This window comes from Mugil cephalus, chromosome 16 (genome assembly GCF_022458985.1).
Source record: "Mugil cephalus isolate CIBA_MC_2020 chromosome 16, CIBA_Mcephalus_1.1, whole genome shotgun sequence".
NCBI classification, from domain to species: Eukaryota; Metazoa; Chordata; class Actinopteri; order Mugiliformes; family Mugilidae; genus Mugil; species Mugil cephalus.
The window spans coordinates 21,544,513-21,554,560 of NC_061785.1; the positions used below are offsets into that span (position 1 = coordinate 21,544,513).

General features: G+C 41.9%; 1 non-coding gene across 1 annotated transcript; it reads left to right on the forward strand.

The window, feature by feature from the left end:
- Positions 1 to 4,522: 4,522 nt before the first annotated feature.
- trnas-uga lies at positions 4,523 to 4,604 on the forward strand. Its single transcript has one exon. It is a non-coding gene; the product is annotated as a tRNA-Ser (tRNA).
- Positions 4,605 to 10,048: the final 5,444 nt, after the last annotated feature.

Genomic DNA, 10,048 nt, shown 5'->3' on the forward strand with positions numbered 1-10,048 from the left:
TGGCCGATTGTACCATATAATTTGACATAGATGGCTTCCTTTACTCCTCTTTCTTACCACTTTCTTTCTTACTCCTCTGTCTCTGAAGACAGATGGTCGAAGACAGACCACTCAGAAAGTGCTGCGTATCATTATTGATGCTCTTCCAGGTATCCATTATGATCTGATTCCTCCTCTTGCACAGGATGGGATGGCTAGGCATAATTTAAAAATAATAATAATAATAATAATAATAATAATAATAATAATAATAATTTCGGTATCTTCCTGTTTGTCTTCCATCTCTTAAGCATAGTATTTTCTCTCTTCTAACAGTCACACTCATGCCGATAACTTTCAACATGTGAGGACTTATAAAAGGCCCTGAAAGTATGCCCCTTAAATCACCATCCTAACAGCAGCAGGGGGAATCTTAAAACTGCATTTTGAACAGCTGATCTCTTTGCAGGCTGCGTTGGAAACTGGGCGCTACAAACTACACCCATCAAATTTTTATAAGTCTCCTCAATCTTCATCAACATGCTGCCTGGTACTCCTTGTTTATGCCATGCAGCTCTTTAAATCACAATGTGAGTCCCTGTGGGAGAAGCACTGTAGATCTTCATCAAAAATGCACAAACAGAGCCGTTCTCAGGGGTTTGGGAATACTCCCAAAGAGCGAGGAGGAAGAATCAAAACGGACTGCACACTCCCACCCTCCCTCCCGCTGTTCTGCTGTATGCAGCCTCAGCACCAGCCCTCATTATTCACTCCACACCAGTAAAGACACTTGGCCGCTCCCATGCGCCTTTTTCTTAGCATAGCATTCAGCTGCCATTGCACTTGCTTGGTCCCCAGAAACAAATTGGGAATAGCCTTTGATATGGGAGCTGAAAACACTCCCAGCGAGTCCACAAAGACGCAAGAAGTTCAGTTTCTTAACTGCAAGTGCAAAGGTGCAGCCGAGGACGAGTGGACTCCCTCGTCATTTTACAGCTGTCAACACTGATTGCCATGTGTCAACCGCTAGCTTGCCTTCAGCAAACTGAGTGTCATTCACACAGCTCTATTCAAATGAGACGCTGCAACTCCTTGGACATGAAGAGGCCCACTCCCCACAGTCCTCGAGACTCATGGCAGAGAGTGACGGGCCCTTGAAGTGATGTCTAAGGGCCTTTCTCTAGGCGGCTGCCAGCTGTACCGCCGCTGGACGCTGTTCTCTCTTTGTGTAGCTGAACACTGACACATGACGGGAAGGAGACAAGCGTCGTCATCCTCACAGGGAGATAAAGACGCAGCAGGGGAGAAAGACAGGTGGACAGCGAGAAGGAGGGGAGAGGAAAAGGGGAGCGTTTGTGTTGTCATTGTCATTCATCATCGCCTCTTTTCCACTGGACTGCCTCCCTCCCAAGTGAGTCTGTAAACTGCAATCCACAGATAAATAAAGCATTGAGGGGAAAGAAATAAAACATACAGACGGAAAAGAACAGGGACCCAGGGCTGCTTGTGGTCCTCTGAGCTCTGGATAGTTCCTCTGCTTCATCAAAGCAGCTCATGTTTACAGCCTGCCTGCTAGCTTCAGCTGGCTCAGCTTCAGCATGGAACATGTATGCGTGTGGTGCACTGATGCTAAGAGGAGCACTGTGCTGAAAGTTTTGTAATTCAGTGGGTTTGTCTAGTGAAGACATTAAGACACATGCCATTTATATAGAGATAAAGAAGTGTCAAGGAACCATGTTGTGCTGTAAATTTTAGGTTGCATTCTTACACACTCTTTTCCTTCACTTTGCAAGTTGGGTTAAGTTGGGTAACTGTGAAGGTTGGGTCACGCTGACTCACTGTTCTGCTGAAAAGCAAATAACGGCCCAAAATAAAGCGCCCACAACCCTTGCATCACGGTAGGAGCCACACAGGCAGATGCATCCGCTGACCTTCTCTGTTTAAGGTCTCTAACTCCCTGGAAAATATCTGACTCTTCAGCTACTTAAATGCTGCACCACATACAGTTAAAGCTGTACAACAACCAATGAAAGTTCAGCTTTAAGATTGTGCTAGGACATAGCTGATACATGTAGCAGACACTTATAGCTCTTATATCTAGTCTGCACAGCACCGTCTGAAAGTAGAGCCACATTATTGATGACCGCTCTCACTTCCTCTAGACTCATTGGTGTTTTTCGTTTGATTAATACTGTACTCTGATCTATCTCCACCAGTTACAAAGAAATGTTGGATTATGTACTGCACCACAGGGCCGCTTGACGCAGCGGCTGTCAAAGGCAACTGTCAATCATCACAATGCCACATCTGATTTTTATAGCGTCAGATAACCAGCTAAAAAGTAACTCAGAAATACTTGAACATACACCAGGATTACATTAACTACCCAAGTCCCATTCACTAACATGGAGTGGGTGGAGCTTATGACCTATACTGCAGCCAGCCACCAGAGGGAGCTCCAAATGCTTTGGCTTCACTTTTGAGGAGCTGTCTTTTTTTTCTTTTCTTTTTTTTTTTTTACAGTCTGTGGTGTGAAGTAACATACAGTAAATTACAAGTGAGATGTTTAGGGAAAAGTTGTTAATATTTGAAGTGCGCCATCTAGTGGAGTCAACTGAAACAAACAAACAAACAAAAAAACGCCTTTAGGACAGTTAAATGGGCCAGAGTACACAGTCCAACATGTGGCCCATGAGCCGTAGTTTACTCACCACTATCAACTACAAATTCCTGCTAAAATTAGCAGAGTTTGTGGACTATAATAAACCAAATAAGCTGAAGCAGGCTAAAAGGCTCTATAAATGCACCATATAGTTTTAAGTGATAGCCGACTCACAAAACTCTGTTATACAAACAGTGGGTTTATTTAATCCACTGTTCATATAACAGAGTATCGATTAAGGAGCTTTAAGGATCATAGCTCCTGACGACTGCTTGCATGCTTACTTGCACCTCTCACACTGTTCCCTGTCTCTGTTTAGCCCCTGTGATTGAAAGCTAAGAGCAGAAGGAATCAACAACTCCTGTCCGGCACCTTCACAAAACGTTTCCGCTTCATATAAACTTGAATAAATGGAATTGAATGCAGCCTTGGCCTCTGCTGTTACTCTCTCTATCAGCACTACTCTGCCTCAGCCCTTGTTTACTCCCTCCTGTCTACCCCATTACCCATGATGGAGTGAGAGATCAATCACTGCTGCTGGCTACTCCATTCAGCTGAGGAAAAAAAAGCCTAAAAAAGTTCAAAATCAGTTAGAGAATTCATACAGTTTGCATACTTTATGCGTCACGTCTGCTAATAGACAGATAATAGGGTGATTAGCAAACAGACTTGTGTCGCAGCCATTAACTTAGGTAATGTTGCTGCTGTCCCTGCAGGATTTTATTTGCAATTTTTTTTATTAAAACGTCCAAAAGTGTTGCGGATAAAAATAAAAATAAAAAAAGTGTGAAGTCATTTTCTGCTGCCAGACTGGTTGAGTGCTATGTGTCGAATGAGAGAGTGATGTGGGTTGCCAGATAAATTCAGGCTTCAGTGCCACTTTAAAAATGACCTTGATAGAAGAGAGATGGCAGTCTGGTGAGGGGAGACTACCGCAGCTCAGGTGTGACTGAATGTGAACTGGGTCTTTTACTCCTGCTTCCTTCCCTCTAATGGTTGTTCATGGCTGGACGGCCACGGGAGATGATTAAAGTCAAACTGAAGTTAGATTACATTTAAAAATATAAATAAATAAATAAAAAATTACACACACAAACACACACACACACACACATATATATATATAAGTTTTGTTAACCTTTGTGCTTCAAAACTATAGAGTAGTCTTGTTTAAGGGGTCTCAGTTTAGGACCAAAGTGTACCTAGCCTAATCAGGTTGGGAAGGGTCTTGTGTTTACAGGAGTGTGTCTTAACGTATTGAATACCCGATGGATGCAAATGGACCCGCATTTGCTTTATGTCTCCTTCTGTTCTGGATTTGTTCGGGTTGACTGCAATTTGCATTGGTTGTCTGTTTGGGTTCTGGCCGTACTTAGGCTACCTTTTGGATGAAAATAATGAAAGCACACTGAATTCGAGTCGATAGATCTGGAAATACCTCTATAAAATCTCTGAACCTACCCACTTCAGTTTGGAAGATGAATAAAATCAAGGCATCTATGGCAAATAGATGAAAACCCCTTCTGTAAACAGAAGAAGTGCCCAGAGTGCTCAAAATTCTACTCCCGTTCATACAATGACATTATGGAGGCCAAAATGTCCTGTTCTGCAATGTAGAAAAGACATAAACTGATTGCACCAATTGGGTGAATTTTCTGTGTTTGGCCACTTGGCCCCTTGGAGACGTGGACAAGGAAACGCAATTAAATTATTGTCAGATCTCGGCAGGTCGATTTGTTTATTATTACTTCAAAGTCCAGCATGAGCTGTTTTACTGCTTGTAATGCATAAGATGAAGGGCTCCCAGGGCTGACTGGTCACAGTGGCATCACCACAGCCTGTATTCACTCAGCCAAAAAAATTGTAAGCACTGCTTCATGAGCTGTGATGGCCGAGCGGTTAAGGCGTTGGACTTGAAATCCAATGGGGATTCCCCGCGCAGGTTCAAGTCCTGCTCACAGCGTACAAGGTTCCTTTAAGGTTGCAAACCCTGTGGATTGCATTCACCTGTTTCCAATGAGCATATCCTGAAGTTCTTCCCTGGAACAAATGAATCAGCAGTCATCTAAGACATTCAGAAGTTATTATGTTACCAAGAGACTTGAAAAATATCTCTTCTGGATACATTTAAAAAAGTTTGATCCATTTGAATTAATGCACACTGGCTATGGAAATCATTTACTCTATTGAAACCACTTGAATCTCCAACTCTATGGAGGTGGGTGTCAGATTATGCCGTAGGCTGCAGCGTACCTACATAGGCTGATATCAAGCAGAAACACAAATCAAGCTTTAGCCAATGGCCACGCTGTAGGCATGCCTCCTGCCCCATGCCTCCAGCACACGTCAATTAGATCGATCCTCTGGCAAAATGAAAAACTTCAGCTGTTGAACTTTTTTAAAGAACTTTTTAAGATTTAAATAAACAGGCTGACTTCAAGGGCAAGTTTAACTGACTGGCTTACATGTTTTCTTAACAGTGTAAATGAAACATCAGCAGTGTGCAAAATATTCTGAGAATGAATAACTTCAGTCTGGGGTGGCGTAACAGTGTTTAAGTAATTTCCCAGAAAGTGCTGTATTTATTTATTTATTTTTTAATGTCACTCTGAAGCACTGAAGACAGGACAGAAACGTGTACTTGTGTGGTTGTGTCATGCATTTGTGTCATAGATATCCTGTTGCCATGACTACCTTCTCAACACCACTACCCAGCCAAACTGGAGCTGGTACTGGTGCACGATTAGTGCATCTGTGGTCCGTGTCCATTCACTTTATCCTTTTTACAGGATTTGAGCTCTATAATAGGATTCTAATTCACTGATCCTGTGACTTGAGATTATTGTGAAAACACTAAGATATCCTTATAACTCCCAAATAGGTCCCATGATATGCTGTTACATCCCTATAATATTCTTACAAGGACTTAATGTGTCTCTGCAGTACAGTAGGCTTCTCAACACTGAGTTTATTGAGCAGGTTTTGTCAGTCTTTATACTGCTCCCACGACATCGCTTTAACACTCCTTTAGGATGTGCTTGCAACCAATTAGTTTTGCTGTAATAAGTGTATGATATTCTATCAATTACTCCCGGACACTATAGTTAATAGATATATATATATGAGGGCTTTCAGACTAAAAGCAAATGAAGCAAACAGCAGAGGAATAGCTGTGTGATGCATCTGAACCGATAAGGATTCCCTAAAGGTCTGCATTTCTATTAACTGCCAGCTTCCCCAGCGCCCCGATGAAATATCAATGTTGATGAAGTTTACAGACCTGACAAGTGATGACAAGGTTATCATAGCATAAGGCCCGGCGCACACACTGGCTCTGTTAATCTCTGTGGTACAGCACTGTGATAGCATCGGGTGCCCTTGACATGGATAGTTTATGATATGAAGCTTGACTTCACATAACATCAGATATAGAGGCTTATCTGAATACAGCAGCTTCCACTGCTTATCAGTGGAGCTCTCACTTTATGTCTCTAATGATGTACTGTAACTACAGCTGCTTTGTGAGATTTACTGCAAATGTGGGAAGATGTTCTCCTCATGAAACCACACACCACAGCAGCGTGGACCGACTACCAAACGGGCGTAACGGCCCAGGATCGGGGAATCAACAGGTCATGGGGCCATCAGTCTTCACCTGCAACATATTCTGGATGACAACAAAGACGACACAAAACGTACATAATGAGACACGCAAAACAACCAAACAGGGTCACAAAGCAACCACAGTGATAATAACTAATGCAGTAACTGATTTTGATTTTGAATTGGGCTACGGTGAAAGTCCAGACCCTACGCAAACTAAACACCATAGCCTGATGTGCTCCTCCCCAGAAATGTAACTGCGTGTCACAGTGACACAAAGCTGAAGAGCTGTGATTGGTCCACTTGGCAGTAGCGTGTTTCCACTTCAGTATACCCAGCTGATTCTCCATCTCCGCAATTTCCAAATTGATTTTTTTGAATCCATACAGATGGAACACATAAGGACAGTCACTATTGTTGAAAGTGAACCAGGAAGTAGAAACAGTAATTAACTAGCGCTTTTTACAGAGAGAGACAGACTGACAAGTGCACAAGTATAAATGGTTCACACTGATGGGGGCTATGGCGTGGGTTACGGCATCTACGTCCCACAGTACTTTTTATGCGTCAAATTACTGTTAGAACTATCCGTCTGAATAAGCGCCGAGGCTTGTTCGTTTGTGTTACTGAGACTTTTTAGCCCTTCCTAAAATAACCTTTAACAAAACCTTTTTAGCCTTTTAATCCTGGCTAAAACTGTATTTTTTTATTCGCTCTGACATAACCTTGATCAGAACACCGTGGATGTGATTAATTTGAAAAGGACAGAGTAAGGGAAAGGGGAAGATATTGGAGGAAAAGAGAAGAGGCGATGGAAAATTGATTTCATTGTTAACTGACAGCAGTTTTTCGTCAGTGGGTGATACTTAGAGTCACCTATTAAAATCGAATCACCGTGACTCTGAACTTTATTCATAAAAGTTTCTTACTCTGCTGTGTTGACTTACTTCGATCAAAAAAATCTAAAACAAATATTTATTTATTGCCTTATACGGAGCTGAGCTTACGGCCAACACGCAGTCATACCTTCGCTTACACTTGCAGCTTTTGTTCATTATGGCTTTCATTCCATAGATAGATAGATAGATAGATAGATAGATAGATAGATAGATAGATAGATAGATAGATAGATAGATAGATAGTGCTATGTATATTTTATGGGTGAAAATTGTAATAAGGGTTGATCAGAACGCTTGTTACAGGTAAATCGATGAATAAAGTAATGTTTTTCCAGTCAGTATTACCACCACAATATCAGCAGGCCACGTGAGGCAGAACATTTACATAGCAAATTACCCTCACTCCCCCGGTGCACACAGGGAAAAAAAGAGGTTATGAGCTAAAGCATCTCGTCAAATTACTGCTTCGCTGTCCTAAATTCCACAGCTCCATGCTGCGTACAGATTTCACCCTTCAGTTGACTTAATACCCGTGACTCTGTACCCATACGCTAATTTAATACTAAAATGAGCTTTTGACCTACCTACTTGTGGCACTTATTATTCTGAATAGCTCCATTTATCTTGTCACCGGGGGCTGTTAACTCCGGGGGGAATGACTGAATGACACCAGCAAAATGCCACTAAACATATTTGACTCAGATGCGTATTGATTAGCTTTGTGATTAGCGGCCAGTGACGCATTCAGTGAACACCATACATCACAATTACAGATGAAAGGTTTTACGCACACGTTTCTTGACTGTCTCTGAATCACTCCCAGACGCAGACACCTGTATGACTCCTGGCTGTAACTTGAATTTTTCTTCCCGGTGAGATGAAATAACTTCAAATGTCACCGTCTCCCCTGAAGTGCTGAGTCCTGCAGTGAGGCCTCCTTCCACCAGGAAACATTAGTCTGAACATTATAAGGATGTAGCAACAGGGAGGCAGCTTTGCACAAATTAGCTTGAAAAGCAAAATAGAAAGAAACTTTTACCAATGCCATCTGGTAGGAAATTGCGCACTCACAGCCAAAGGACACAACAGGATTAAAAATGATACTGTAAAAGTGATACAAGGATCGGACTTGGTGTGTTGTTGGTGTGTCAGCAAACTTCAACACTTCTTTGATTATCTTTACTGTTTTGTTTTTGTTTTTTTACTTAAAGTGTAAGCTTAGACAAAAACAAAGATGTAAGTATGGACCCAGTAGGAGATTTTTTTTTGTAGGATAACATCAACTTCTTGAGGTACTTGTATAAAAGCATTTAACTGTTATGAATTAATGAGATTAATTAGACAATTCATATTATTTACTCTGTCCATCTAAGGATTAATAATGCTGACTGTTTAAAGGTACATGTGATGGCTTTCTGTCTTTGTCCAAACACACGTCTTAATTTATATAGTTTTATTTTTTTGCGTCAAGCCCTGCACCCCCCACCATTCTTGTTTACAGCTGCAGTTCACACAGGGGTGCTGTGTGCCTAAGGTACTTTCCGTATGAATGGTGCTCTACAGCCCCTTTCACATCAAGCAAAAAGCCCGGGTCGATGCAGGTCAACTTGTCAAATGTGCTGTTACTTGAACGTTAATGGAAGCACATAGGTGAATTAGTCCTACGTCATGCTCGGGAAATTGCACTGATCAGAATGCATGTGCAACTGTGTTTATATACAGTTTGTATAGCGATATCCCACACTTTTTTAACGTTCATGGCAGTGCTCTGCATCCCAGGAGAAGAAGTGATTTGGCGGTAGATATCCGGTTCTGTGCAGAACACAGTGATTTATTCAAATATCAGCAGCCTTTTGAAAGAGCGAGGGTTTGACCCATAATTCAGGTCAACAACAAACGGAGAGCCTAAAAAAAATACACCATGCCGCCGTTTGTTTATCTGTAATGTACGCAATGACGTATGAGGGAGGAGAAAAAGGGCATGCAGCTCTCACAGCAGGAGGTCCAACCAGGGACTTTTGGGGATGTGAAAGCGCACCAAAGGCGTGTCGACCCGGATCTAAAAATCCCAGGTCGACCCTGGATTTTTGATGTGAAAGTGGTATAACAAAACCATTGTCAGTGTGAGCCTCCAGTTTCAAGAAGTGAATGGTGGTGAAACGTCAGAACAGAACAGAGGACAAGACAGCATTGTAAATTAATGGCAGATTAAATCTCAAGGTTTCTCCAATTTGACATAGATGGCTTCCTTCCTTCCTTCTTCTCTCAAACCATCCTTCTTCTTTGGCTAGGACTTTGACCTTGCCATTTTCAAAGAGTGTCCTTCCTTCAGGTGAAGGTGGACTTCTGAGTTGTTTCCTGACTTAGACAGACGAGGGAATCCACGAGGGAAATTTCTTTGTCAATGTAACTTCGTTGTGTGTAGAGGATGATGATATTCTTCCTCTTGCCACTCTTGCCCCTATGTGGCTGATCAGATATGGCATACATATTATATACTATATCCCTCTATTATCCAAAGAGGCATGAACATCACCTGTACAGATACAATATCTGAGTCAAAAGATTGTGTGCCAAGCTTCACTAATGTAACTCTTATCAGGCAGACACAATATCCTGGATGAAACAGGATTGCTGTCACAGAACAAGTGCTTAGGCAAATATAGCAGCAGTCAGCATTTAAATCCCAAATGGCAAGAGCCTTGCCCAACATTAAAATATGAACAAATCGCAAACATAAGCTGTACTGATGTTTACATGCAGGATTAGCCAGTAGCCCAAAATATATTTACTGTTGTCTCCGGAGTACCATGGTTCAGACCAGGTTTTGTAAAGTGTAATGTGTTTATACTGGTCTTGTTCTTAAAGGTGAAAGATGTCACAATCCAAAACTGTGTCAGCCACC